Source organism: Cebus imitator, unplaced genomic scaffold (assembly GCF_001604975.1).
Source record: "Cebus imitator isolate Cc_AM_T3 unplaced genomic scaffold, Cebus_imitator-1.0 Scaffold480, whole genome shotgun sequence".
Lineage (NCBI taxonomy): Eukaryota > Metazoa > Chordata > Mammalia > Primates > Cebidae > Cebus > Cebus imitator.
This window is the reverse complement of record NW_016107795.1, coordinates 547,917-575,769: the sequence shown is the minus strand read 5'-3', so window position 1 is coordinate 575,769 and position 27,853 is coordinate 547,917. Positions and strand designations below refer to the sequence as shown.

Genomic DNA, 27,853 nt, shown 5'->3' with positions numbered 1-27,853 from the left:
TAGACTGGATGTAAGCAACACACTTCAGGTGTCACTGTCTCCCATCACCCCCAGAGAGGACTGTCTAGTTGCAGGAAAACAAGCTCAGGGCTCCCACTGGTTCCACATGATGGTGAATCATATAATTATTTCATTATATATTACAGTGTAATAATAATAGAAATAAAGTATACAATAAATGTAATGCCCTTGAATTATCCGTAAACCATCCCCTCACCCCAGTCGATAAATAAATAGTCTTCCATGAAATTAGTCTTTGATGCCAAAAAGGTTGAGGACCATTGCATGTGAGGACACAATGAGAAGGCAACTGTCTTCAAGGCAAGGAGAAAGCCCTCAGAAAAAACCAAACCTATTGACACCTTGATCTTGGACTTACAGCCTCTGGAACTGTGAGAAAATAAATTCCTGTTGTGTAAGCCACCAAGTCTGTGGTATTTTGTTATGGCAGCCCTAGCAAACTAATATATTCAGCAATTCTTTTTTTTTTTTTTTTTTTTTTTTTTTTTTTTTCTAGGGCCTAAACATATTTTAATGTCCTACTTCCTGGGGAGAAATTCTTTTAATTATTTTTTGTGTATTTGGAAATAGAGGTTGTATTCCAAGTTGTAGTTTACTATAAAGAACTACCTGATGCTGGCTAATTTATAAAGAAAGGAGGTTTAACCGACTCACAGTTCTGCAGGCTGTACAGGAAGCAGGGCTTGAGAGCCCCAGGAAGCTTATAATTATGGTAGAAGAGTGAAGGGGAAGCAAGCACATCTTCACATGGTGGCAGGAGAGAGAGTGAGCGAAGGGGGAAATGCCACACACTTTTAAACCATCAGATCTCATGATAACTCACTATCATGAGAACAGGAAGGGGGAAATCCACACCCATGATTTAATGACCTCCCACTAGGTACCTCCCCCCAATACTGGGAATTACTATTCGACATGAGATTTGGGTGGGGACACAGAACCAAATCATATTGGACATATAACAAAATGTACTGAGAGGTACACAATAGCACCCTGGAATATTGCTGCCCAAAATGGACCTAATCATAAGGAAACATCAGATAAATTCAAATTGAGAAATTGTCCCAGAATAAAGAAGACTAAAGAAACATGACAACTAAATGCAATACTTGAACCTACATTGGATTCAGAAGCCGTTTTATCTGTCTATTTATCCATATATCCACCTGTCAAAGAAAAGGATGTTATTGGGATAATTGTCATAATTTGAATAAAATCTATAGATTAGGTATTAGCATTGCATCACCATTAATTTCCTAGTTTTGATAGCTGTATTTTGCTTTTATAAGATAATTTTCTTGTTCTTAGGAAATAATGGAAAATCTGTGCAAAAAATATTCTGGAATTCTTAGACCCTTCTTTCAACTTTTCTATATAAGTTTAAGTTTATTTCAAATATAACTGTTATAAAATTAGAACTTCAAATAAAAATAATCAAATTCAGAGGTGTGTACATTTAACAAAGTAGTTATACTAAATTAGGTTAAATTTTAACCTGCTGAAAATCTGTTAAGAGACCTGGGAGTGTTTGTTTCTGTCAGGGTCAGTTTCAAAGTGCATAGTGGCATCCTGAATTTTGTGTAATTTCCAGTATCATAGTGCAAGAATGAGTATCTACACACATTTCGTGTTGCAATAATATAAAAAGCCTCAGGAACACGCCAGCCAGTACAAGTCCCCAGAGACAGCTAAGCACTCCAGTGTCCAGGGGCTGTGGGAAACTGGAAAGAAACCAGCTAGGGTCAACGTGACTTCCAAGCTGGCTGTTGTGCGGCTGCTCTCTTGGCAGTTGCATGCTTTCTATAGCACTGTATGAAGGTAGGCTCATCTTTCTAATCAATAGCGTTTTCTTTTGTCTAAATATGATTCTCAGAAAGCGAAGATATCAAAAATGTTTTGAAATTTGCTTATTGAAACTAAAAAAATTCTCTATTCACATTCATTTGATGTTGGCATGACTACAAAATAACTTTTGTGGGCCTTAGACATTTTTATGTTTGTGGGACCCTCAGCCATCATAATATCAACACTTAAAATTCTTTTTGATGTAATTTAAAATATTTCAATGTTTTTTCTGTTTTAGGCAAATTTTAGGAGATTTTTGTGGGCTCTAAAAATGTTATATTTTTCTGTTGTGAGAAAAAAGTAACATTTTCATAGACTCTAAAACTTGATGTTTTTCTTCTGACTTTAAAGGCAATTAAAACAATTTCATGGGCCTCTAAACTTATTGTGGCCCCTAGGCACTATGCCTAATGTGCCTAAGGCATAAGTCAGCTCTAATTTGCATTAAATTTGGAATTATTTAGGTTCTATCTCTATACCTCTCAGAAAACTGTAATATTTGCATCTATGTAGACATTTAGTTGCTAAAATTCAGAACATGTCCTATAATACATATTATATGTCACTATATATACTTATATTCATTTAAAATTTACATAATATTCCATTGGGGGACACAGGTGGTTAATATTGCTTATTAAAATTGAACTAGGTAATCATGTGTTTTTACTTAGTGTTCTACTGACAAAGGCTCAGATAGTAATCATTTTCTGCCTGTTTTGAAGACTTCTGATGGACCCTAGACCATCCTAGGGTCCTGCTGTATAACAAATACTGTGTTTTTAGCATGTGTCTTCTGTATTTCCTTTTTTATTTTATCAGCATTAAAAGATTTTTTTTTTAATGGAAAACATTTTTGTAAAAAAGCTATGTTTCTGTTAACTCTTTCTGAAGGTTATATTTCTATTGATAAGATCATTGTTTATCTCCTGCAAATAGCATTATAGCATCATGAAGAATACTGTAAAATCAAATAGAATAAAAGTGCCATATGGACATAAAATATTATTTTTAAAATATTTATAGTTTTATATATTTATATATACTCGTATATTTGTTTTATATAGACATTCAAAATAGCGAGAATCATTTTGAAAGAAAGGAAACTAATGTCAAGGATTGACCTAAAATTAGTCTATCTGTAGTAATCTATTTCTTTAAGGCATTTCCCATGGTCCTCCAAATCATCATATTCAAATTTAAAGGGTATCTAGCAGGGTTGTGCCCTTTGATGGAAGCAGTCCTTACTTCCTTGCTTTTTTCACTGCTTCCATAGTGCCAAGTCTTAGAACAGTACCACAATGCCAGCACATAAGGACACATTTTATACCTTTTCATACCAAATTTATTAAAAGAACTCAGCATTATTCGGAGTGGATTATGTTATAAAAATTAAGAAATCATGTAAGTACTTTCAAAAGTGCTTAGTTATTTTGCTTCTGTACGTGTAGACTGTTTAGATGCTGAGAGTACAATTGTAAACAGAACAGCAAAAAAAAATTACATCTTTACAAATAACATGATACTGATATCTGGTTAGTTTTAGCAATTGTGTCTCCCTTGCTTCTGAATTCCAGAGCAATACTTTCATTTCTTGATATAAGCAAATTCTAAAACACAGCGTGGGGAGGTAGATAATCTGACATTTTGCAGAGTTAAAGTAATTAGAGAAACACAAGCAAGTTTCTAAAATGATAATTAAATTTGAAATGGGAATTAGCATGAGTGAAGCAACGTCCAAGTCCATGTCAATTAATCCAAGTAATATGACTTTAGGTATCCTGAGAATTCCTTTCACTGGGAAAGCTGGATTCAAAAGCCTTTGGCAAAGTAAATGGGGTTCCTGCAGCTCCCAGAAAATTGTGAAGAAATTCTGTTGGGATCATAACCATTTACTACTGAGCCAAATGACCATGATATACAATTGCAAAGGAAGATCTAAAACCAGATAAGTAATTTACCTCAATAGTCTTTTTCTTTCTTTAGTGTGAAGCTTATTCATAAAGAGACCTCTGCCTGGACATAAAACAAATGTGGGTACAGAAGGTGGTGCAGATAATCTGAAGGAGGTGAGTTAATTTTTCCCAATTTCTCAAATATATAATTTGCCATGAAACTAATAAGAAAGATTAACAAAAGTCATTTTAATAAATTTATCTAATGGAATCTCACTTTTATTTAAGGGCTTCTACTTAAGAGCTTTTTTTTTTTCAATTATAGAAAAAAATACTGGCAATAGTAATTTGCTTTTTTAATAATTGAAAACGTAGAGCAATGTAGCAAACCTCAAAGAGTATTGATTTCACAAAACAAAAGCATAGCAAAATTATTTTATTCTCTATTAATTTGTTTTTAAAATTTTACTTTTCTTTAGAAACAAGGAAAAATGATTAAGAAAAATTTAAAGACCATTCTTCCATGGCTTCCAACCATTTCTTATTAAATATGTTAACACAATATGAAGTGAATAAAATTTAGAGCTATAACCTATGCTATTGGATACCCACCCATTTCATCTGATCTGCACCACTACAGTGCCCAGTGTTTTATCGTCCAAGGGCTGTATCCGGTTACCAGCGTCCACTATACTAGCAAGGCCCAGGTTGGAAATATTGGAAAATTAATACCTGGAAGCAGACTTTAACTAATGACCCACTAAAGCAGTGTACTGTAAGTCCTCACTTAACCTCATCAATAGATTTTTGGAAACTGTGAATTTAAATGAAATGGCATAACAAAAGAGATTTTACTTTAGACTAATTGATGGAAATAATAGTTAAGTTCCTAAGGCTTATTTCAGGTCACAAAAACATCATCAAACTCCTAAATAAAGATCAAAATACTTCTAATATTAAACACTGAAATATATGTGAACTATATATACATTACAGAAAGATTAATAAAAACAAGATAATTACTTAATTTTTGGTGAATCTGTGAGTGACAGAGGTCATAGTAGTGGTGGGTGATGTGAGGATGGAGGTTTACTCCTTATCCTAGTGGTAAACATGAGTCTTCCAATATTCACACCTTGCTGTCCATCACCAAACCTCCTTAAAATGTCTAGCTTTTGGCTCAAGCCTGTAATCCCAGCACTTTGGGAGGCCAAGGCGGGTGGATCACGAGGTCAAGAGATCGAGACCATCCTGGTCAACATGGTGAAACCCCGTCTCTACTAAAAATACAAAAAATTAGCTGGGCATGGTGGCACATGCCTGTAGTCCCAGCTGCTTGGGAGGCTGAGGCAGGAGAATTGCCTGAACCCNCTGAACCCGGGAGGCGGAGGTTGCGGTGAGCCAAGATTGCGCCATTGCACTCCAGCCTGGGTAACAAGAGTGAAACTCTGTCTCAAAAAAAAAAGAAAAAAAAAAAGTCTAGTTTTGTTTCTAATGTCACACTTTTTCTCTGGTGTGTGTATGTGGCCATAGACATAAAAGATGCATAGTGCACCTTTAAAGTTTATTGCAAAAAAGTAAAGTCAGGGAATGAATGTGTAAGAAGCACCCCCTACCAGTATATAATTAAAAAACAAACATAACAAATATGGTGTCCTCCCTAGGCTCATAAAGTATCATTTATTGCCATGTATTCATATGATTATTATATACTTTATATTTTTTAAATTTTTTCATTAATATGTAAGAGATCTACATATTTAGGGGATAAATGTGATAATCTGATACGTTCATAGTATGGTTTGGCTGCTTCCCCACCCAAATCTCATCTTGAATTTCAGTTCCCATAATCCCCACTTGCTGAGGGAGGGACCCAGTGGGAGGTAATTGAATCATGGGAGCGATTTCCTCCATGCTGTTCTTGTGATAGTGAATGAGTTCTCATGAGATCTGATGGTTTCGTAAGGGGCTTCCCCTTTCACTTGGCACTCATTCTCTGACCTGCCACCCTGTGAAGACTTGCCTTCTGTCATGATTATAAGTTTCCTGAGGCCTCCCCACCCCTGCCAAACTGTGAGTCAACTATGTCTTTTTTCTTTATAAATTACCCAGTTTGGACAGTTTTTTATAGTAGTGTGTATTACTACTATATACATCAAGTAGTGTGTATTAATCTGAACACAGATTAATACAATAAAATCAGGTTTGTTGGGCTATACATCACCTTACTTTTCTTTATGCTGGGAACATTTGAATTATTCTCTTTTAGCTGTTTTGAAATCTACAATAGATTGTCTCATCCTACTCAACTATGAAACACAATGCCTTTTCTTTTATTTAACTGTATAGTTGTACCCACTATTCAATTTCTGTTCATCCTCTTCACTCTTAACAATTCTGGGCCTTGGTAACCATCAATCTACTCTCTATCTTCATTATATCTACTTTTGTATCTCCCACATATAAGTGAGACTATGCCATGTTTGTCTCTCTGTGCTTGGCTTATTTCACTTACCATAACGACCTCCAGTTTTATCTATGTTGCTACAAATGACAGGATTGAGTTAATTGTTGTGGCTGAATAATATTCCATCTTATATATATAAAACACAGTTTATACAGTCATCCATTGATGTCCACTTAGGTTCATTACATATTTTGGCTATTGTTACTAATGCTACAATAAACATGGGAGTGCAGATATCTCTTTGATATATTGATTTTCTTTTTTTGGCTATATACCCAATAGTTAATTGCTGGGTCATATGTAGTTCTATTTTTAGTTTTTGGAGGAAGCTCCATACTCTTTTTCATAGTGGTCATTCTAATTTACACTCCCACCAACATATATGAGGGTTCCCCTTTCTCTGCATTCTGACCAGCATTTGTTATTACCTGTCATTTTGCTAAAGGCCATTGTAAGTGGGATTAGATGATATCGCATTGTGGTTTAGATTTGCATTTATCTGGTGATTAGGTGAGGTTGAGCATTATTTTCATATAACTGTTGGCCATTTGTATTCCTTCATTTGAGAACTATCTGTTCAGATCTGTTGTCCATTTTAAAATCAGATTATTTTGTTTTATGCTATTGAATTGTTGGAGCTCCTTATATACTCTGGTTACTAATACTGAAATGGATAGTTTGTAAAATTTGTCTCCCATTCTGAGTGGTCTCTTTACTTTGGTGATTGTTTTCCTTGCTGTGCAGAAGCTTTTCAGCTTGATGTAATCTCAATTGTCAATTTTTGTTCTTGTTGCTATACTTTGTCCAGACCAATGTCCTTGAGTGCTTCCCCAATGTTTTCTTCTAGTGGCTTCATAGTTCCAGGCCTTAAATTTACGTATTTAATTCATTTTGATTAAATTTTTGAATATTCTGAGAGATAGGGGTCCAATTTCACGCTTATGCATATAGTTATCCTGTTTTCCCAGAACCAATTATTAAAGAGACAGCCCTTCACTCATTGTCTGTTATTGGTGACTTTGTAAACACTGACTTGATTATAAATGTGTTTTCTAATATCTGGGTTCTCTATTCTGTTCCATTGGTGTACATGCCTGTTTTTCTACCAACTATGCTAATTTGGTTACCATACCTTTGTAGTCTGTTTTAAAGTTGGATAATGTGATGCTTCCAGCTTTCTTCTTTTTGCTCAGGATTGCTTTGGCTATTCAGGGAAATTTTTTGTGTGTGGTTTATATAAAGTTGAGGATTGTTTTTTCTATTTGTGGTAAGAATGTCATAATTTTGACAGGGATTGAATTGAAATTGTAAATTGTTTGCTGTCATTCTTGAAGGCAGCATGTACTTGGGTCTTGTTTCTTTATCTATTCAGGACCTCTATAAGTTTTAATTGGAGAATTGACACCATTTGTATTGTTATTATTGACAAGTAAGAACTTACCACTGAAAATTTGTTGGCTGTTTTCAACTCTTTCTTTTTTACAATCTTTCTTAATGGTTAAGTGATTTTCTCTGATAGTAAGCTTTTTACTTCATTTTTTAAATTTTAGTATAGTACTAAAGTTTAGTACTAGTATAGGTTTTTGCATTGTGGTTACCTTGAGGCTTACAACAAACACCTTTACATCCAACAAGTTATTTTAAAGAGATAACAACTTAGAGCACAAATAAATAGAAATAAACAAAGAGAGAACTGAAAAACTAAACTACTCACAAAGATATTCAGGAATTGGACTCAACTCTGGATCAAGACTTAATAGATATCTGCAGAATTCTCTACCCCAAACCAGCAAAATATTATTCTTCTCAGCACCACATCACACTTATTCTAAAATTGACCACATAATTGGAAGTAAAACACTCCTCAGCAAATGCAAAAGAACAGAATCATAACAAACAGCCGCTCAGACCACAGTGCAATCAAATTAGAACTCAGGATTAAGAAGCTCACTCAAAACCACACAACTTCTTGGAAACTGAGCAACCTGCACCAGAATGACTACTGGCTAAATAATAAAATTAAGGCAGAAATAATGAAGTTCTTTGAAACCAATGAGAATAAAGACACAACATACCAGAATCTCTGGGACACAGCTAAAGCAGTGTTTAGAAGAAAATTTATAGCACTAAATACTGACAAGAGAAAGCTGGAAAGATCTAAAACCAAGACCCCAACATCACAATGAAAGTAACTAGAGAAGGAAGAGCAAACAAATTAAAAAACTAGCAGAAGACAAAAAATAACTAAAATCAGGGCAGAACTGAAGGAGATAAAAACACAAAAAACTCTTCATAAACATCAATGAATCCAGGAGCTGGTTTTTTGAAAAGATTAACAAAATACATAGACCACTAACCAGACTAATAAAGAAGAAAAGAGAGAAGAATCGAATAGACACAATAGAAAACGATAAAGGAAATATCACCACTGACCCCAAAGAAATACAAACTACCATCAGAATATACTATAAACACCTCTAAAGAAATAAATTAGAAAATCTAGAAGAAATGAATAAATTCCTGGACACATACACCCTCCCAAGAATAAATCAGGAAGAAGCTGAATCCCCAAACAGGCAAATAAGAAGTTCTGATATTGAGACAGTAACTAATATCCTACAAACCAAAGAAATATCCCAAGACCAGACAGACTTACAGCCGAATTCTACCAGAGGTACAAACAGGAGTTGGTACCATTCCTTTTGAAACTATTCCAAACAATAGAAAAAGAAAGACTCCTCCCTAACTCATTGTATGAGCTAGCATCATCCTAATTCTAAAACCTGGCAGAGACACAACAACAACAAAAATTCAGGCCAATATCCCTGATGAACATCAATGTGAAAATCCTCAATAAAATACTCGTAAACAGAATCCAGCAGCACATCAAAAAGCTTATTGACCATGATCAAGTTGCTCTCATCCCTGGGATACAAGGTTGGTTCAACATATGCAATTCAATAAACATAATCCATCACGTAAACAGAACCAATGACAAAAACCACATGATTATCTCAATAGATGCAGAATAGGCCTTTGATAAAATTCAACATCCCTTCATGCTGAAAACTCTCAATAAACTAGATATTGATAGAACACATCTCAAAATAATAAGAGCTATTTATGACAAACCTACAGCCAATATCATACTAATGTGCAAAAGCTGGAACCATTCCCTTTGAAAACTTGCGTGAGATAAGGATGCCCTCTCCCATTATTCCTGTTCAACATGGTATTGGAAGTTCTGGCCAGAGCAATCAGGCAAGAGAAAGAAATAAAAGTTATTCAAATAGGAAGAGAGAAAGTCAAATTGTCTCTGTTTGCAGATGACATGATTGCATATTTAGAAAACCCTATCGCCTCAGCCCCAAATCTCCTTAGGCTGATAAGCAGCTTCAGGAAAAGTCTCAGGATACAAAATCAATGTGCAAAAATCACAAACATTCCTGTACACCAGTAACACACAAACAGAAAGCCAAATCATGAGTGAACTCCCATTCATAATTGCTACAAAGGGAATAAAATACCTAGGAATACAACTAACAAAGGATGTAAAGGATCCCTTCAAGAAGAATTACAAACCACTACTCAAGGAAATAAGAAAGGACACAAACAGATAGAAAAACATTCCATATTCATGGATAGGAAGAATTAATATTGTGAAAATGGCCATATTTCCCAAAGTAGTTTATAGATTCAATGCTATCCTCATCAAGCTACCATTGACTTTAAAAAAACTACTTTAAATTTCATATGGAACCAAAAAAATAACCGTATAGCCAAGGCAATCTTAAGCAAAAAGAACAAAGCTGGAGACATCACACTACCTACTCATCAAACTATACGATGAGTCTACAGTAACCAAAACAGCATGGTACTGGTACCAAAACAGATACATAGACCAGAAGCCTCAGAAATAACACCACACTTCTACAATCATTTGATCTTTGATAAACCTGACAAAAACAAGCAATGGGGAAAGGATTCCCTGTTTAATAAATGGTGTTGGGAAAACTGGCTAGCCATATGCAGAAAACTGAAACTGGAGCTCTTCCTTACACCTTATACAAAAACTAACTAAAAATGGATTCAAGACTTAAATGTAAGACATAAAATCATAAAAAACCCTAGAATGAAACCTAGGCAATACCATTCAGGACATAGGCATGGGAAAAGACTTCATGACTAAAACACCAAAAGCAATGGCAACAAAAGCCAAAATTGACAAATCTCATTAAACTAAAGAGCTTCTGCACAGCAAAAGAAACTCTCATCAGAGTGAACAGACAACCTATGGAATGGGAAGCAAATTTTGCAATCTATCCATTTGACAAAGGGCTAATATTCAGAATCTACAAAAAACTTAAATAAATTTACAAGAAAAAAAACCACATCAAAAAGTGAGCAAAGGATATGAACAGACACTTCTCAAAAGAAGACATTTATACAGTCAACAAACATGAGAAAAAGCTCATCATCACTGGTCATTAGAGAAATGCAAATCAAAACCACAATGAGATACCATCTCACGCCAGTTAGATTGGCAATCATTAAAAAGTCAGGAAACAACATATGCTGGAGAGGATGTGGACAAATAGGAATACTTTTACACTGTTGGTGGGAGTACAAATTAATTCAACCATTGTGAAAGACAGTGTGGTTATTCCTCAAGAATCTAGAACCAGAAATACCATTTGATCCAGCAATTTCACTACTGTATATATAACCAAAGGATTAGAAATCATTCTACTATAAAAACACATGCATATATATGTTTATTGCAGCACTGTTCACCATAGCAAAGACTTGGAACCAACTCAAATGCCCATCAATGATAGACTGGATAAAGAAAATGTGGCACATAAACACCATGGAATAGCATTAGCAGAAATACTTAATGTAGATGATGGGTTGATGGGTGCAGCAAACCACCATGGCACATGTATGCCTGTGTAACAAACCTGCACATTCTGCACATGTATCCCAGAACTTAAAGTATAATAATAACAATAATAAACTGCTCTATGCTTTAACTCCACACCTCCCCACACATTTTGAATTTTTATTGTACCAGTTGACATATTTTTTAATGTCTAATTTTAACAGGCTGTTGTGGCTATTATCGTTTCTGATAGATTTATCAGCTTCATACTTGATTTATCATTGGATTGCACACCACAATTAAGTTTTTGGCATATTTTGGGGTTGTGTTAATACTTAATTTTACCTGGAGGTTTTATACATTGAAATGTTTTCTTCTAGTTAGTATACAATATGTTAGCCCTTTTTTCTTTCAGGTTGAAGAATTCCCTTTAACATTTCTTGTAAGATGGGTCTAATAGTGGTGCATTCTCTTAGCTTTTGTCTGTGAAAGACTATTTCTCTTTGCAAATGCTGCCTTATTTACTTCTGGCCTACATGGTTTCCATTGTGAAATCTGTTGCCAGATGAACTGGAGTTGCTTTGTCATTTTACTCTTTTCTCTTGCTGCTTTTAGAATCTTCTCTTTGTCTTTTATATTTGGGAATCCAATTGTTATATGCCTTGGTTAGCATTATTTGGGTTGAATCTGTTTGGTGTTCCCTGACCTTTCTATATCTAGATATTTCTGTCTTTCTCAAATTGTGGAAAGTGTTCTGTTATTATTACTTAAGATAAGTTTTTTCCCCTTGCTGTTGCTCAGTTCCCTCTTAAACATGAATAATTTCTAGATTTGGTCTTTTGAGGTAATTTTCTATACATTATAAGTGGCCTTCTTTTCATTGTTTTTTCTTTTATGCCTGCTGACTGTATATTTTCCAATGACCTCTAAACTTTTTATTGGCCTCCTGCTCCCCAAAGGGTCCTCTGCTTCTGATGGCTTAATGTCTCAGAACTTTGGTGTTGTTGGTCTCAGATACTACTTTGCTATCCATTATCCAGCAGGTGGTGGTCTTTTGGATGGTTTGTATGGAGTTGCTGCTGTCCAGTGCATCACCAAGATTGAAGTCCTAGTCATCTTCCAGCAGGTGGCGATCTCAGTATCCAGCTTGACCTTAATGGTCAGCTGGGCCTCATACTCCTGGGCCTGGCACTGTCCCTCTGCCCGGGGCTGTGCCAGCTCTGACTCCAGGTGCAGCAGGATCCCGTTGAGCTGCTCCATCTGCAGGGTGTAGTGGGCCTCCACCTCCCTCAGGCTGTTCTCCAAGCTGGCCTTCAGATTTCTCATGGAGTCCAGGTTGATCTCCAAGGACTGGACTGTATGTCTCAGCTCTGTGAGCATCATACCAGTAGCTCCAAGCTTGGCAGACTGCATAGTGGCCACTGTGGTGCTCTCCTCAATCTGCTGAGACCAGTACTTGTCCAGCTTCTCTCGGTTCTTCTGAGCCAGCTCGTCATATTGGACCCAGATGTCTGCCATGCTCTTGGCGAGGTCCTGAGATTTGGGGGCATCTACCTCCACAGTCAACCCAGAGCTGGCAACCTGGGCTTGTAAGCCTTTTACTTCCTCTTTGTGATTCTTCATGAAGAGCAGCTCCTCCTTGAGAGCCCCAATCTCTCTCAAGCTGCAGCCCACTGACATTGGTGTCATCAATGACCTTGTGGAGCCCACAGATGTCACTCTTCACAGACTGGCGCATGGCCAACTGTGTCTTATACTTGACTCTAAAGTCATCAGCAGCAAGATGGGCATTGTTGATCTGCAAAACGATGCGGGCATTGACCACAGTATTTTAGAAAATCTGAGCTCTCAGGTCCTCAATGGTCTTGAAGTAATGGCTCCAGTCTCTGAGCTGGGGTCCTTTCTTCTCCAGGTGCTCCTGGATTTTGCTCTCCAGTGTCCGGTTCTCGGTCTGCAGGCTCCTCACTCTGTCCAGGTAGGAGGCCAGGCTGTCGTTCAGGCTTTGCATGGTCTCCTTCTCGTTTTGGATGCCTCCCATTCCTGCCAGACCCCGGCCATCCCCGCAGCCAGGTCCCTGGTCCCCATGCCGCCCTGGAAGCTGGTGGAGTGGCAAACAGAGATGCAGGAACCAGAGCCCCTGGTGTCTGCATAGACATTGGCCACGCTGCTGATTGGCCGGGCTCCGTAGCTGAGCACCTGGATGGAGTCCAGGGACCGGTAGTTAGTGGAAAAGGAGCCAGTAGTGAAGCTCCTGCTGCTGGGGAGCAGAGCAAGAGGAAAGGCCTCAGTCTTTGCCGACTAACTGTATATTTTTTAATAGCCAGTCTTTCAGCTCATTGATTCTTTTCTTTAACTTATTCTATTACTGAGATCCTCTAAAGAGTGTTTTAATTCAGCAAATGTGGCTCTCCATTCCAAGATTTCTGTTTCATTTTTAAATTATTATTTCAATTTTCTTGTTAAATTTCTCTGATAAATATCTGAATTGTTTTTCTATGTTATCTTGTAGGTCAATGAGTTTCCTTGAAATTGATATTTTGAATTCTTAGTTAAAACTTTCACATATTGTTTTTCTAATCCCAACATGGCAGCTTAGAAGCAAGCTTGCTTCTCTTCTCTTTATCATAAACCAAAAAGAAATACACAGCACCAAGATCTTCACCAGCAGCAACCCAGGGCTCCTGTATGAGGAGGAGATAGTTCTTGTAGCTACAGAGAAGTGGAAAAACTCTGAGCAGATGGTAGGAGAACCAGATGCTACATCCATGATGCCTCTTCCCTCCATTCTGACAGGCATCAGCAGCATGGAGAATCTGCCCCCAACTCATGGTTTCTGCACTGAAAAATGTGAAAATGAGATTGTCAACCAGCTTTCCCATCTTCTTTAGTTTCCTGCCAGGAGACCTGCCTTTGCCTTAAACCACAGGTAGCATTGTGACTGCCTGGAGGGAGAAATGTCCGTGAGGGCTGGCAGAGACAAATAGGGAAGCCAGGACTACCAACCTCAGCCGTCAAAAACTCTTTGTAACTTGACCAAAGGAAATGCCAAATCAGTAGGAATCATGTAGGAAGTATGCTCCACAGGTCCCCTGGGCACACACCCCTAGCCGGCATTCCCACAGTGCTAGTAATCCCTTTGGACCTTCTCTATTTGGGACAGGCAGTGCTCTGGTCATTTACAAAAGTCAAGGTAAACCTAGGCTTAAGGCGCCACCTAGAGCCGAAAACTAGGCACCAAGCTACCAGTGAAGATTCACTAAGCAACTATATCCAATAAAAACCAAACCAAACTAGACAGAGAAAGCTAGAATAAATAGTTCTTCAATACAAATACATAGATGTATACCCACAAGAAACAGCAGGAGACATGGAATCATGACCTTCTTAAATGGACAAAGCAAAGTTCCAGCAACTGACCCTTTTGAGATTGTGATTTGTGAGCTCTCTGACCAAGAATTCAAAACAGCTATTTCAAGGAAACTTTGTTATCTCTAATATAATACAGAAAATCAATTCAGATATTTATCAGATAAATTTAACAAGGAAATTGAAACAGTGATAAACAGAAATATTGTAACTGAGAACTTCATTTGCTGAACCGAGAAACTCTTTAGAGGATCTCAACAGCAGAATAGGTCAAGCAGAGAAGAAAATCAATGAGCTCAAAAACTGGCTATTAAAAAAATACACAGAGGAGAGAAAAGAGAAAAGAATGAAAATGAGAGAAAGCCACTTACAAGATATAGAAAATGGCCTCAAAGACAAAAATCCAAAACTCGTTGTTGTTCAAGAGGGAGCTGAGCAAAAGCAAGGGTAGAAAGATTATTTAAGGAAATGATAACAGAACACTTTCAAAAACATGAGAAAGATATAAATATCCAGGTTCAGAAAGGCCTTAGAGCATCACATTAGTCAAAGAAGACTGATGAAGTTATTTAGTAATCAAACTGTCAAAGATGAAAAGTAGCAAGAGAAAAAAAAAGCAAGTAGCATATAAAGGAGCTCCAAATCATCTTTAGCTAGAATAAGAAAAAAAGAGAGAACACCAAAGTAAATTAAAGTAGAAACAAAAAAGGAGACATGACAACTGACACCTCGGGAATACTAAGAACCGCTAGAAACGATTAGAAACAATCATATGCCAACAAATTGGAAAATATGGAAGAAATGGATAAATTCTTGACACATGTATCCTACCAATATCGAACCATCAATAAACAGAAAACCTCAATAAATAAATAATGAGTTTAGAAATAAAAACCATAATAAAAAGTCTCTGATCAAAGAAGAGCCCAGGACATGATAACTTCACTGCTAAGTTCTACCAAATATTAAAGGAACTAATACCAATTCTATTCAAATACTTTGAAACAATTAAAGAGGAGGGAATACTTTCAAATGCATTCTACAAGGCCAATGTTACTGTGATACCAAAACTAGACAAGGACACAATTTAAAAAAAGGGAAGCTAGAGGACAATATCACTGATGAACATAGATGTAAAAATCCTCAGCAAAATACTAGCAAGCCAAATGCAACGACACATTAAAAAGATCATTCACCATAGTCAAGTAGAATTCATTCCAGAGATGAAAGGATGGTTCAACATATGCAAATTAATAGATATGATACACCATGTTAACAGAATCAGGAACAAGAATCATATAATTATTTCAATAGATGCCATAAAGGTAAAAGCACTTGATAAAATTCAACATCCTTTTATGATAAAAACCTTCAACAAACTAGGCATAGAAGAAACAAACCTGAAAATAATAAAAGCCATCTATGATAAACCCATAGCTAACATCACACTTAACAGGAAAATATTGAAGGCCTTTCCTCTAAGGCTAGAACAAGACAAAAATGTCCACTTTCACTATTATTTTGCTATTATTCAGTATAATACTGGGAGTCTTAGCCAGAGCAATTATGTAAAAAAAAGAAATGAAGGAAAATCCAAATTGGAATGATGGAAATCAAATTATCTTCGTTCACAGATGACATGATCATATATGTAGAAAACCTAAAGACTCTACCAAAAAAAAAAAACCTGTTATAATTCACACAGGAATTTAGTAAAGTTACAGGATACAAAATCAATGTACAAAAATTAGTAATGTTTCTATATATCAAGATTAATCTAGCCAAAAATGAAATCAGGAAGGCAATCTCATTTACAACTACGAAGAATATTCAATACCTGAGAATTAAGTTGTCCAAAGATGTGAAAGACCTAACACAAGAAAAATCATAAAACTCAATAACATTCTTCACAGAAATTTTTAAAAATTCTGAAATTTGTATGGAACTGCAAAAGATCCTAAGTAGCCAAAGCAATCCAGAACAAAAAGAACAAAGCTGGAGACATCACACTACTTGACTTCAAAATCTATTACAAAGCTATAGTAACCAAAATAGTATGGTGCTGGAATAAAAACAGACATATAGGTCAATAAAACAGAATAAGAATCTGGAAATGAATCCATGCATTTGCAGCCAATTCATCTTCAGCAAAGGCATCAAGAACTTACAATGATGGAGGTCAGTCTTTTCAATAGATGGTGCCAGGAAAACTGAATAACTATATGCAGAAGAATGAAACTAGACCCCTATCTCTCAGCATACACAAAAATTAAATCAAAATGATTAAATAACTGAACCTAAGACCTAAAACCATGATCTAGAAAACTCTGAGGAAAAACTTCAGAACAATGATCAGGACAAAGATTTCTCGTGTAACTTCTAAAGCACAGGCAACCAAAGTAAAATAGACAATTGAGATTACATTAAACTATAAAACTTCTGAATAGCAAAGGAAACAATCAACAGAGTGAAGAAACAACACAGAATGAGAAAAAATAATTACAAGTTATTTATCTGACAAGGAATTAATAACTAGAATATATCAAAAACTCAACTCAGTAGGAAAAAAAATTTAAAACTCAATTTAAAAATGGACAAAATATTTCTCTGATGACCAGTGATGATGAGCATTTTTTCATATGTTTGTTGGCCTCACATATGTCTTCTTTTGTAAAGTATCTGTTTATATCCTTTGCCCACTTTTGAATGGGCTTGTTTTTTTCTTGTAAATCTGTTTTAGCTCTTTGTAAATTCTGGATATCAGCCCTTTGTCAGATGGGTAAACTGCAAAAATTTCTTCCCATTCTGTTGGTTGCTGATTCACTCTAATGACTGTTTCTTTTGCCGTGCAGAAGCTGTGGAGTTTGATTAGGTCCCATTTGTCTATTTTGGCTTTTGTTGCCAATGCTTTTGGTGTTTTGGTCATGATGTCCTTGCCTACGCCTATGACCTGAATGGTTTTGCCTAGATTTTCTTCTAGGGTTTTTATGGTGTTAGCAATCCCATTACTGGGTATATATCCAAAGGATTATAAATTGTTCTACTATAAGGACATGTGCACATGAATGTTCATTGCAGCACTGTTTACAATAGCAAAGACCTGGAACCAACCCAAATGCCCATCGATGATAGACTGGACAGGGAAAATGTGGCACATATACACCATGGAATATTATGCAGTCATCACAAATGATGAGTTTGTGTCCTGTGTAGGGACATGGATGAACATGGAAACCATCATTCTCAGCAAACTGACACAAGAGCAGAAGATCAAATTCCACATGTTCTCACTCATAGGCAGGTGTTGAACAATGAGAACACATGGACACAGGGAGGGGAGCACTACACACTGGGATCTGTTGGGGGGAAATAGGGGATGGTCAGTGAGGGGTGGGGAGTTGGGGATAGATAACATGGCAAGAAATGCCAGATATAGGTGATGGGGAGGAAGGCAGCAAATCACACTGCCACGTGTGTACCTATGCAACAAACTTGCATGTTCTTCACATGTACCCCAGAATCTAAAATGCAATTTAAAAAAAACAGAAAAAAAAACATAGTATGTATGCCTTTTGGATCTGACATAAAGACATAAATTTTACACCAACTAAAGTTTAATGAGCTTGAGTATCTATCCCTGAGACTTATGTACACCATATTTGTGGAGAAGAGCTCGTAGAAGAATCAAGTTGTACAATAGAGAAATATCTGAAAATAAAGGAAAGTATATTCCCTTAAAAACTTTTTACATTGAAAAAAATGGACAAAATATCTGAATAGACATTTCTCAAAAGGAGAAATGCAAATAACTAACAGGTATATTAAAGTAATGCTCAATAGCACTATATATCAGAGAAGTGCAAACTAAAACCACAATGAGATGTCATCTCATCCCAGTTAAAATGTCTTGCATCAAAAAGATAGGTAATAACAGATGCCAGCGAGGATATGGTGAAAGGGGAATTCTCATACACAGTTGGTGGTAATCAGTACATCCAGTACAGAAGATACTGTAGAGTTTCCTCAAAAAATCTGAAAAATAGAACTACCATAAGATCTAGCTATTTCACTACTGGGTATATATAATTAAAAATTCAATGTATCAAGAAGATCTCTGCATTCCCATGTTTATTGCAGCACTATTCACAAAAGGCAAAAATATTTTTCTTGAAATAAGTAAATTCAGCCTTGTCCTTCAAGAAAAAAGTTGACACATCTCTGTCTTGTTAGTGTTGGACAATGGTTCCTTGCTTTGTCTGTTTGGGTTGGTCATGGCTCCTCCTTTGCTATTATTTCTTTTGGATGTACATCCATGTCTTTGTGCTGAAGGATCAATTATTCCAGTATTCTCTGTCTGGCTTGTTTTGGTGTTTATTGGGCATGTTTGCATAGAGAGTCTTTGTAATTTACCTGTTGAATTTCTTATTTGCTTTTTCACTAGGTCACTTTCTCCTATTTGGCACTTGAATGTGTCTGAAGCCCAGGTTTGCCCTGGCTCTAGTAAAGAATTAGGAGGAACTGAGGAGGTCCCAAACATGATATCCTAGGGGCTGGCTAGTGGGTATTCATAAGGAGGGAACCCGTGGATAGCATTTCTTACAGCATGGTGCTGCCAAATAGCCACTATGATTTGGCATCTCCTTTGGCCTAGTTGCATAGCAGAGTATCCAGGGCTGGGGATGGTAGTGCTGCCTTCTCCATTTGTATCTGGCTGTCCTCAGGGATATTTCGCCCTTCAGGCACTTGTGATGCTTCTTGTGGGTTGAAGCAGATACTGACCTTCTGCTAGGGAGCCCAAGATGGTGGAAAAGCTGGTAGTCCACCTCCATCTCACTCTTCCCATGAGTTGGGGGAAATTTTCTACAAACTTGGTTCCAGGCCGACTGGGAGGAGAGCAGTCTTGGAAATCGATATTTGAGTCTTTAAGTGTCTGCTCAAAGTTTTTTTCACTTCTTTGTGGCCCTGGGAACTAACTCATTCTCATATTTGAATTCTAGGATATTGTTGGTGATAAGCACTGCTTTTGCTGCATTCCCCCAATTTTGACCTGTTCTCTTTTACTTTTCCTTTGGGTCAAAAATAGTTTCTAATTTCTCTTTTCATGTCTTTTTCATTTCCTAGATTAGTAGAAGTTTGTTGTAATATTTAGGTACAAAATTAAACTGCCTTTCTCAGAATCTTGGATATACTGCTTATTAGATCAGTAACTTGAGTCAAGTTCCTTAATATATTTGAAGTTCAGTTTTATCACATGTAAAGTGGGAATAAGGGTTTCTATCCTCCAAGGCAATTAAGGAAATTAACTGATGTAATCAGCCAGATATGGTGGCTCATGCCTGTAATTCTAATGCTTTAGGAGGCCCAGGTGGGTGGTTAGATTGAACTCTGGAGTTTCAGACAAGCCTGGGCAACATCTACAAACACACACACACACACACACACACACACACACACACACACACACACACAATAGCTGACATGGTGGCATGTGCCTGTAGTCCCTGCTACTCAGGAGGCAGAGGTGGGAGAGCCACCAAAGCCCAGGCAAGTCAAGACTGTAGTGAGCTATGATTGTGCCACTGCACTCCAGCCTGGGCAACAGAGTGAGATCCTGTCTCAAAAAAAGAAAAAAAGAAAATATTTTACAAAATGAAGTAATCTATGTAAAGCACAGAGAAGAGTGTCTGGCATAAAACAAACCTACAGAAACTGCTATTATTTTTGGTAATTTTATTATTTTTAATTTTATGTAATTAGCTAAATTCACATAAATACTCCTGTATTTTTAGTATTTAAATTATTTTCAATTTTCTCATTTTTCACTTTGTGCACACCTTTTTATGTTTTGCATTATTCATTTAAGCTATGCTACAAAAAAGGCAATATACTTTAAGGCATTGTATTAGTCCATTCTCACAATGCCATAAGGACATACCAGAGACTGGGTAATTTATAAATTAAAGAGGTTTAATTGACTCACAGTTCTGCAGAACTGAGGAGGCCTCAGGAAACTTACAATCATGGCAGAAGGTGAAGCAAAAACATCCTCTCCACATGGCAGCAGGAGGAAGAATGAGTGCTTAGTGAAGGGGGAAGTCCCTTATGAAACCATAGTCTCTCATGAGAGCTAACTCACTATTACAAGGAGGAAACCACTCCCATGATTCAATTAGCTCCATCTGGTCCCTCCCACAACACATGGGGATTATGGGAACTACAAGATGAGATTTGAGTGGGAACACAGCCAAACTGTATCAGTCATGAAGGTATTTGTGGGTTTTAAAATTCATATTGTTAGATTACATTACCAAATATGACAATACTCATATTCTCAAATTTTTATGCTATTGATAGTTTGTGAATATATTTAGTGCAGCTTATTTTTGCCCTGACTTCAAAGATGAAAACAGAGTTTCATTATGTGACAAATTTTCTCATCTTATTAGGGTAGTATACTGGTGCTGTAGGTAATAACTGAAATATGACATGTTATAGGAAGGCCAAAGTTGTGCAGCAAGCATCAAGATAATTGGCTTAATCAGTGGTTTGATTACTATATGTAGAAAGGACTAGAGCTAAATAATTATCCATAGGATACCATGAGATAACAGATGAAGTAGTAGTCCAAGCAAAAGTTACATTCTACGGCTGAGATATGAATGCCTAAGTCAGGCCGGTTGCCAAATGTGAGCTCTCACATTCAGTCTGTCACTAGATTCTACTGCTCTTACCCCCTTAATGAATTTAATCTGTCTCCTCCTTGCCATTCGTAGTGGCATAGCCGTAGTTCTGACATTACTGTTTCTCATTTTGATTACTAAAACAGTCTGCTAAGCCTCCAAGGTCTCCCTTCCGTTAGTCCATTCACTCATTCATTCATTGGGAGGCACTGACTCTGGACACAAAATTTCTGGCTCTACCCTCTTGTCACTCACTTGACCTCAAGTAAATTACCTAACATTTTAGTGTTTTAGTTTCCTCATCAACAAAATAGAAATAACAATTTTTGAAGCAATATTGTTCTTGTAACTAAAAGGGACCAAGAAGTTTTAGGACACTTTCAAGATTTCATGGAGCAGAAGGGAATAAGACTGCCCATAAAAAGAACTTGGAGAACAGTGGGAAAAAAAAACAAAGGTGTTTTATGGGATTATCCCATCCACTATAGCTTAATTAGGAAAGCAGTTATATAGTTAAACAAATATGTAGTGAAATGATGTGTGTCGGCTTTCATTATGAAAAAAAAAATCAACTTAGATGTGAAATGAAATATGTAAATGGAGGAGTCTCTGACTAGGCTCACTTTAGAATTCAGTTATGTCTAAAATTCATGGAGTCTCTGCATAAAAGACCAAAGATTCTCGTAGGAAAAGCTCACCACAATATCCCAAAAGGCAGAACTGGGTGAGGAAGAGAGGTCATTAGCTAAGAATGTTTGATTGGAGAGCATAGCTGCACTACAAAGTTTCCTTGAAGTCTTATGTTTACCTTTTAAAATATCACAAATTTTACACATTTTAAAACTGATTTTTTACTTAATGTTTTGAGCTGAATATTTGTGTTCCCCTCAAATTTATATGTTGAAATCTAATCCTTAATGTAATAGTATTTTGAAATGGGGCCTTTAGGAGGTAATTAGGCTATGAGGGTGTAGCTCTCATAAATGGGACTAGTTTCCCTCTGAGAACAGACCAGTGGGCTAGCTTGCCCTCTTTCCACTATGTCAGAATACAACCAGAAGTCAGAAGTCTGTGATCTAGAAGAGGGCTCGCACCAGAGGCTAACTGTGCTGGCACCCTGACCAGATTCTCAGCTTTTAGAACTGTAAGAAATAAATGCTTGTCGTTTAAGCTACCCAGCCTGTCATAATTTGTTTTAGCAGCACAAACTAAGACGTTTAATATTTTGAAATATTTACTATGAAATAACTGACACTTATGGGAAACTGATGTATCAATATGACAGACATGCATATTCCGTGGCTCCAAGTACCTCCCTGCACATTTCTGCAACCCCTACGTGCAAGCCAATTTTAGAAGCATGGACATGGTCCTGCAGAATGAGAGAGCCAAGAGGCTTGTTCAAGTTATTATTCAAGGCTAATGAATCAGTGTGGAACAAAAATAAAAACATTGATGCTTAGCAAAGATGCTTAGTAGATTCTTGGTAGCCTGTGTCACTCAAGTAATCCTTATATTCCAAACAATGACAGAGGTCTTGAAAATTTAGAAAGTATCAATACCTGAAAGAGATATTAGTCTGAAATCACCAATGATCATTGAGGATGAATGCACGAGTTACTGGCTCTAACAGTTTTTGTGTCGTGTCAGGAGTTAAGATGGTGATAGGAGATGATGTCTTTGGTATAGATATCCACACTACCTATATATTACCAGCATTAAGGACTTCTTCAAATAAAAAAAAAGAAGCAGCATCAACAGAGGTATCACAGTAAGTCAGAAAATAATGCAAAAAAAATGATAGACACTTAATGGTGACCAAGAGGATTTGGAAAGCATATATGCACTGATTCCTCACAGCTTTCAAAACCACTTGGCTAGAATTTGAGTGTGGAATGGAGTTTTCATATAGCTGGTGACAGTGAAGCCAGAGAAATGTACTTTTTGAGAAAAATATTACTCTTTTTGCCTAGGCTGGTGCAGCACGGAAACACAGATTTGAGCTCATTAGTCCAGTTTCCATGCTGAACTTGTATCCCAGAAGACTCTGTTTCTTAGGTCCCTTTGCTTTTTGGTTTCCAAGTAGGTTTGACCAATGGAAAACAATAGTAAAGTATTGAAGGGTGGGAGAAAGGGAAACCCAGTTTATTTTTCTTCTTATCTTTCTACTGTCTCCCTTGTGGATGTAGTTTCCTCTCATCAATCATTGTTTAGATAGTTCCAGGTCGTGCAAGGCAGCCTTTGCCATGATTCTAGCTCTCATGAGTCTCATCTTCTCAATTCTGATAGCGCCTCTTGCTCTATCTGGCTATCTCTCCAGATGTAGCCGTTTTAGTGGTTTCCTGCTGTTGGGCTGTTTTGTATCCTTTTTGGCTTCTAAGTTCTTCCATTATCTACTTAATTAAATCCCTATGTTAAATTTCCTTTATTTGAAGTACCTACAGTGGTTTCTGTTTCTTTCTAGATTCTGCCTTATACAAACTCAGACATTTATTGATAGGCTGGTGAAAAAATAAATGCCCCCAATTTAATAATATTTAGCAGAAAAAAAATGAATGAATTGTAGCTACAAGCAACAAAATAAATATGTTTTGGAAACACAGAGTAAAACGGAAAAAGCAAGTGCTTGAAGACTGCATCCAGCTTAATATCATTTTTTTAAAGCTCAAATAACAAAACAAAAACCAAGCAAGACTAAGCATTATATTGTTAAAAGATATATTTGTGGTTAAATTATTTTTAAATCAAAAGGATTAAACTACAAAATTCAAGACAATGATTGCCTCTGATAAAAAATTTGGGATATAGAAGAAGCAAATAGATTTATTCATTGATATCAATCAATGGTTCTAATTCTTACATTGGGCGGTAGGCTCAGGAATATTCTTGTTGTTATGCTTCACAATTTGCAAGTGAGTTGTATGTTGTGGTAGATAGAATAATACCAACCTACTCCAACTTTGGTAGCTTTTGATGCCAGTGCTAACTGTGGACATGCTGATAATCATTTTGAAACATTTTGTTACAACGATGAATGTTACATAGTGAAAAGATAACTGATAATATAAATGGAACCTCTTAAATCAGATGCTCCAAGCAATGCCATGGACACTGTAATTACCTGAAAGCATATATCTCTGTGGCATAAAAATGCATTGTACTTTTTAAAGCAACTTTCAACATTTTCATTGAAACCCTTGAAATAATCATGGGAGAAAATTTTTATTCCACATTAGCAACTGGCTTTCTTTCTCTGTAATTTTTAACCATCTCTGATTCAATTCAAATGAATTCAATATTTGTTGAGCAGGTTTTAGAAGCACATTGAGAATTAAAAAAGGAAAAAATATATCAGTCTTACCTTTTTTGGTCCAGGAGGAAATATTAATAAATATATTAATGACTACAAATAGATCGATAAATAAAACTTGGATAAAGTCCATCTTTAAATAATCTCTCCTGGTACTGATTCTAATATATACCTACCCTGGCTAAATAGACATTTTAAAAAATAGACTTTATTTTTTAGAATGGTTTTAAATTTACAGAAAAATTGAGAAAATAGTACTGAGTTTCCCATATGTTACACATCTAGTTTTTCCTATTATTAACATCTTACATTATATGGTATAATGAATTACTATTGATAAATTACTATTAACAAAAGTTTATACTTTATTCAGATCTTCTTCATTTCTATGTTAGGCCATTTTTCTGTTCCAGGATCCAATCCAAAATACCACATTATATTTAGTTGTCAGGTTTCCCTAGGTTCTTCTTGGTTATGACAGTTTCTTAGACTTTCTTTGTTTTTGATTGTCTTTACAGTTTTGAGACATGCTCTTCAGGTATATTGTGGGATGTCCCTCTACCGAGATTTGTTTTTCTCATGATCAGACTGGAGTTATGGGTTTTGCAGGAAGATTACAGAGGTAAAGTACAATTCTCATCACATTGCATCAAGTATCCATGCTATCAGCATGATGTATCGGTGTTAATCCTGATCACCTGTCTGAGGTAGTGTTTGTCAGGCTTCTCCATAGGTAAGTTACTCTCTTGTCCCATTTCCTAAACTGAAATCTCTGAAAAGAAGTCACTAGGATCAGCTCCCATTTAAGAAGTAAAGAATTCTACTCCTTCTCCTTCAGAGTTCAGTATCTACATAAATTTTAGGAATCCTGGATCATGTTTCTTCTCTCCCCCAATTATTTATTTATTCAATAACATTTATTTATATGAGTCTGGGCTCATGGATATTCATTTTATACTTTGGGTTAAAATCTAACACTACTTTATTTTGATAATTGTTCCAGATTTGGGCATTAGGAACCCTTTCAGTTGGCTCCCGTCCCTGACACATCCCCATCAATATGGGATTTATTTGAGTTCCTTACTTTCAAGAATTACATGATGCTCTAGGATGATCTATTTCCACAGCCTAGAATCCGCCATTTTTCCAAGGAGTCCTGGTTCCCGTTATTGTAGAATGACATTAGAAACCAAGATCTGGGCTGCAGATGTGCTTATTGGTTTTGGGTGTTGTTTCTTTTAGACCTTCTCAGCTGGCAAAGCAAATAAATATATGTATGTATACTAATTCCTGAATATTCAAACATCCATGAATATTTCTATATGTAACCATCTGTTTTTATATTAAGCCAAAACTGATGTTCCCAACACTCATCCATTATCATATGGATTATTCTAGCCTCCTCCCATTGCTTATCTGTAAATTGCCACTCCAAAAATGAGGAACCTGGCTCCTATCATCCACTTCCATTTAAATAACTGTTTAATTCCAGTATACATGTATAGCCATATCAGAATTGTTAATGTAAATCAATGACTTTATTAACTACAGCACAGTTCCTGTATGCAGTTTCTTCTGTTGTCAGGCTTTTACCCTTGCAATTCAAAAGTTATTTAGGTCAGCACCTTTTCCCCACCCTTTCCAGTGAGATTGTTTCATATACGTGTAATACGGTAGATTCTCTTGTCACAGCCTTCATTCCTTCCGAAAATCACCAATCTGCTAAATAATATATATTTTTTCCATTCCTCACAGCACATTTATTTCAGTAATTTTGTTATGTCGGTTCTTAGCATGAGCATGTTAAATGATTTTTGTACATATAATCACATCCAAAACAAGTTCTAAAATTTAAATTGTAAACATCCTCATCATAGCAGAAATATTTTATTGGTGAATTAAGTTTTGCTAACTGATCAATTTGGAAGATAATATAAAAGAATTTCTATGCTAAACTGAGTAATGAGCATTGTTTATTTCATTTCTACAATGTTAAAGTAAGAGGCTCTATTAATTACATTTCTACAATGTTAAATAAAGTAAGAGGCAAACCTGTCCTGAAAGCATGTCAAATTTTAGGTAAAACATTAAAAAGAAACAAATCTGTTAACAAATGAATGTCTGCAATGAACAACATTAGAGTTTTTAAATCTATTATGATACAAAAATGTAAAGGATAAATAGTATCTTTGCTGACAAAATAGGACATAGCATGGATGCACCACTTTATTGCCTGAGAAATGCAACAGGAGTAAAGAATGTTTCCTTATCACAAATAATTTCCAGGATGATGAACATATTTCTTTTATAAATATTTGTTTAAACAAATCTCCCTCCACTTTTTAATATTGAAAAACCATTCCATGTGATTAAAAAAAACACTTTTACACATCTAGATAAAATGTGTAAAATGTTTGTATATAGAACATACAAACAAAATAGTATCTTATTTTTCTATGCAAGTGTTGTGGGGAACAAACAGAGCCTTGATTCTGGTAACATTGTAAAAAACATAATTTTCCAATACGAATAATATTTTTAATATGACCTACATTGTTTCCCTTTTTGTGTTGTGAAATTTTGTTAAATTTTAACAAATGTGCAGCATCATCTGTCTACCATGACAGTATCATACAAAATAGTTTCACTGCCCTAAAAATCTTATGTGCTCCACTATTCAAACCTCTGCCCTGTCTTCTGAACCTCTGTCAACCTTCTGATCTTTTAACTGTCTCTATAATTTTGCTTCTTATAGAATGCCATATAATAAAAATCATACAGTATGTAGCATTTTCAGACTAGCTTCCTTAATTTTATCAGTATTATTTAAGGTTCATCCATGTATTTTTATGGCTTGGTAGCTTACTCCTTTTCATTGATTAATAATATCCCATTGTATAAATATTCCACAATTTGTTTATCGCTTATTTAAGAACACCTTGGTTTCCGGAGAATATGAATAAAGATGCTATAAACATTCAAATGACGGTTTATTGCAGACATGTTTTAAAATCGGTTGGGTAAATATATAGGAACATGGTTGCTGGATCACATGGTTAAATGATATGTAGCTTTGTAAGAATCTGCCAATCTGTCTTTCAAAGTGACTGAACCATTTTTTTTATTGACCAACAATGAATGAAAGTTCCTGCTGCCAAACATTCTTGCTAGCATTTGCTATTATCAGTTTCTTGGACTTCAGCTGTTCTAATAGGAGTGTATTGGTATCTCATTGTTGTTTTAATTTGTATTTCCTTAGTGATAAATGATGTTGAATATTTTCCCATATTTTTGACCTCTGTATATCTTCTTTGATGGGTTTCTTCAGACCTTTTGCTCACTTTTAACTGAGTTGCTTGTTCTTTCTTCTTCTTCTTTTTTTTTTTT

At 36.0% G+C, this 27,853-nt stretch overlaps 1 protein-coding gene and 1 pseudogene across 2 annotated transcripts in view; one reads left to right on the top strand and one right to left on the bottom strand.

The window, feature by feature from the left end:
* The first annotated feature begins 1,705 nt into the window (after positions 1-1,705).
* MTHFD2L (methylenetetrahydrofolate dehydrogenase (NADP+ dependent) 2 like) overlaps positions 1,706-27,853 on the top strand; it is a 178,317-nt gene continuing 152,169 nt past the window's right edge. Inside the window, exon 1 of the mRNA XM_017512923.2 lies at positions 1,706-1,839. The gene's annotated coding sequence lies outside the window, so the exon portion shown is untranslated. The remainder of the gene's footprint in view (positions 1,840-27,853) is intronic.
* On the bottom strand, positions 12,090-24,312 carry LOC108292213 (annotated as a pseudogene). The gene is made up of 2 exons (XR_005197482.1): positions 24,278-24,312; positions 12,090-13,367 (listed from the first exon to the last, which is right to left on the bottom strand). The product of XR_005197482.1 is annotated as a keratin, type I cytoskeletal 18-like (transcript).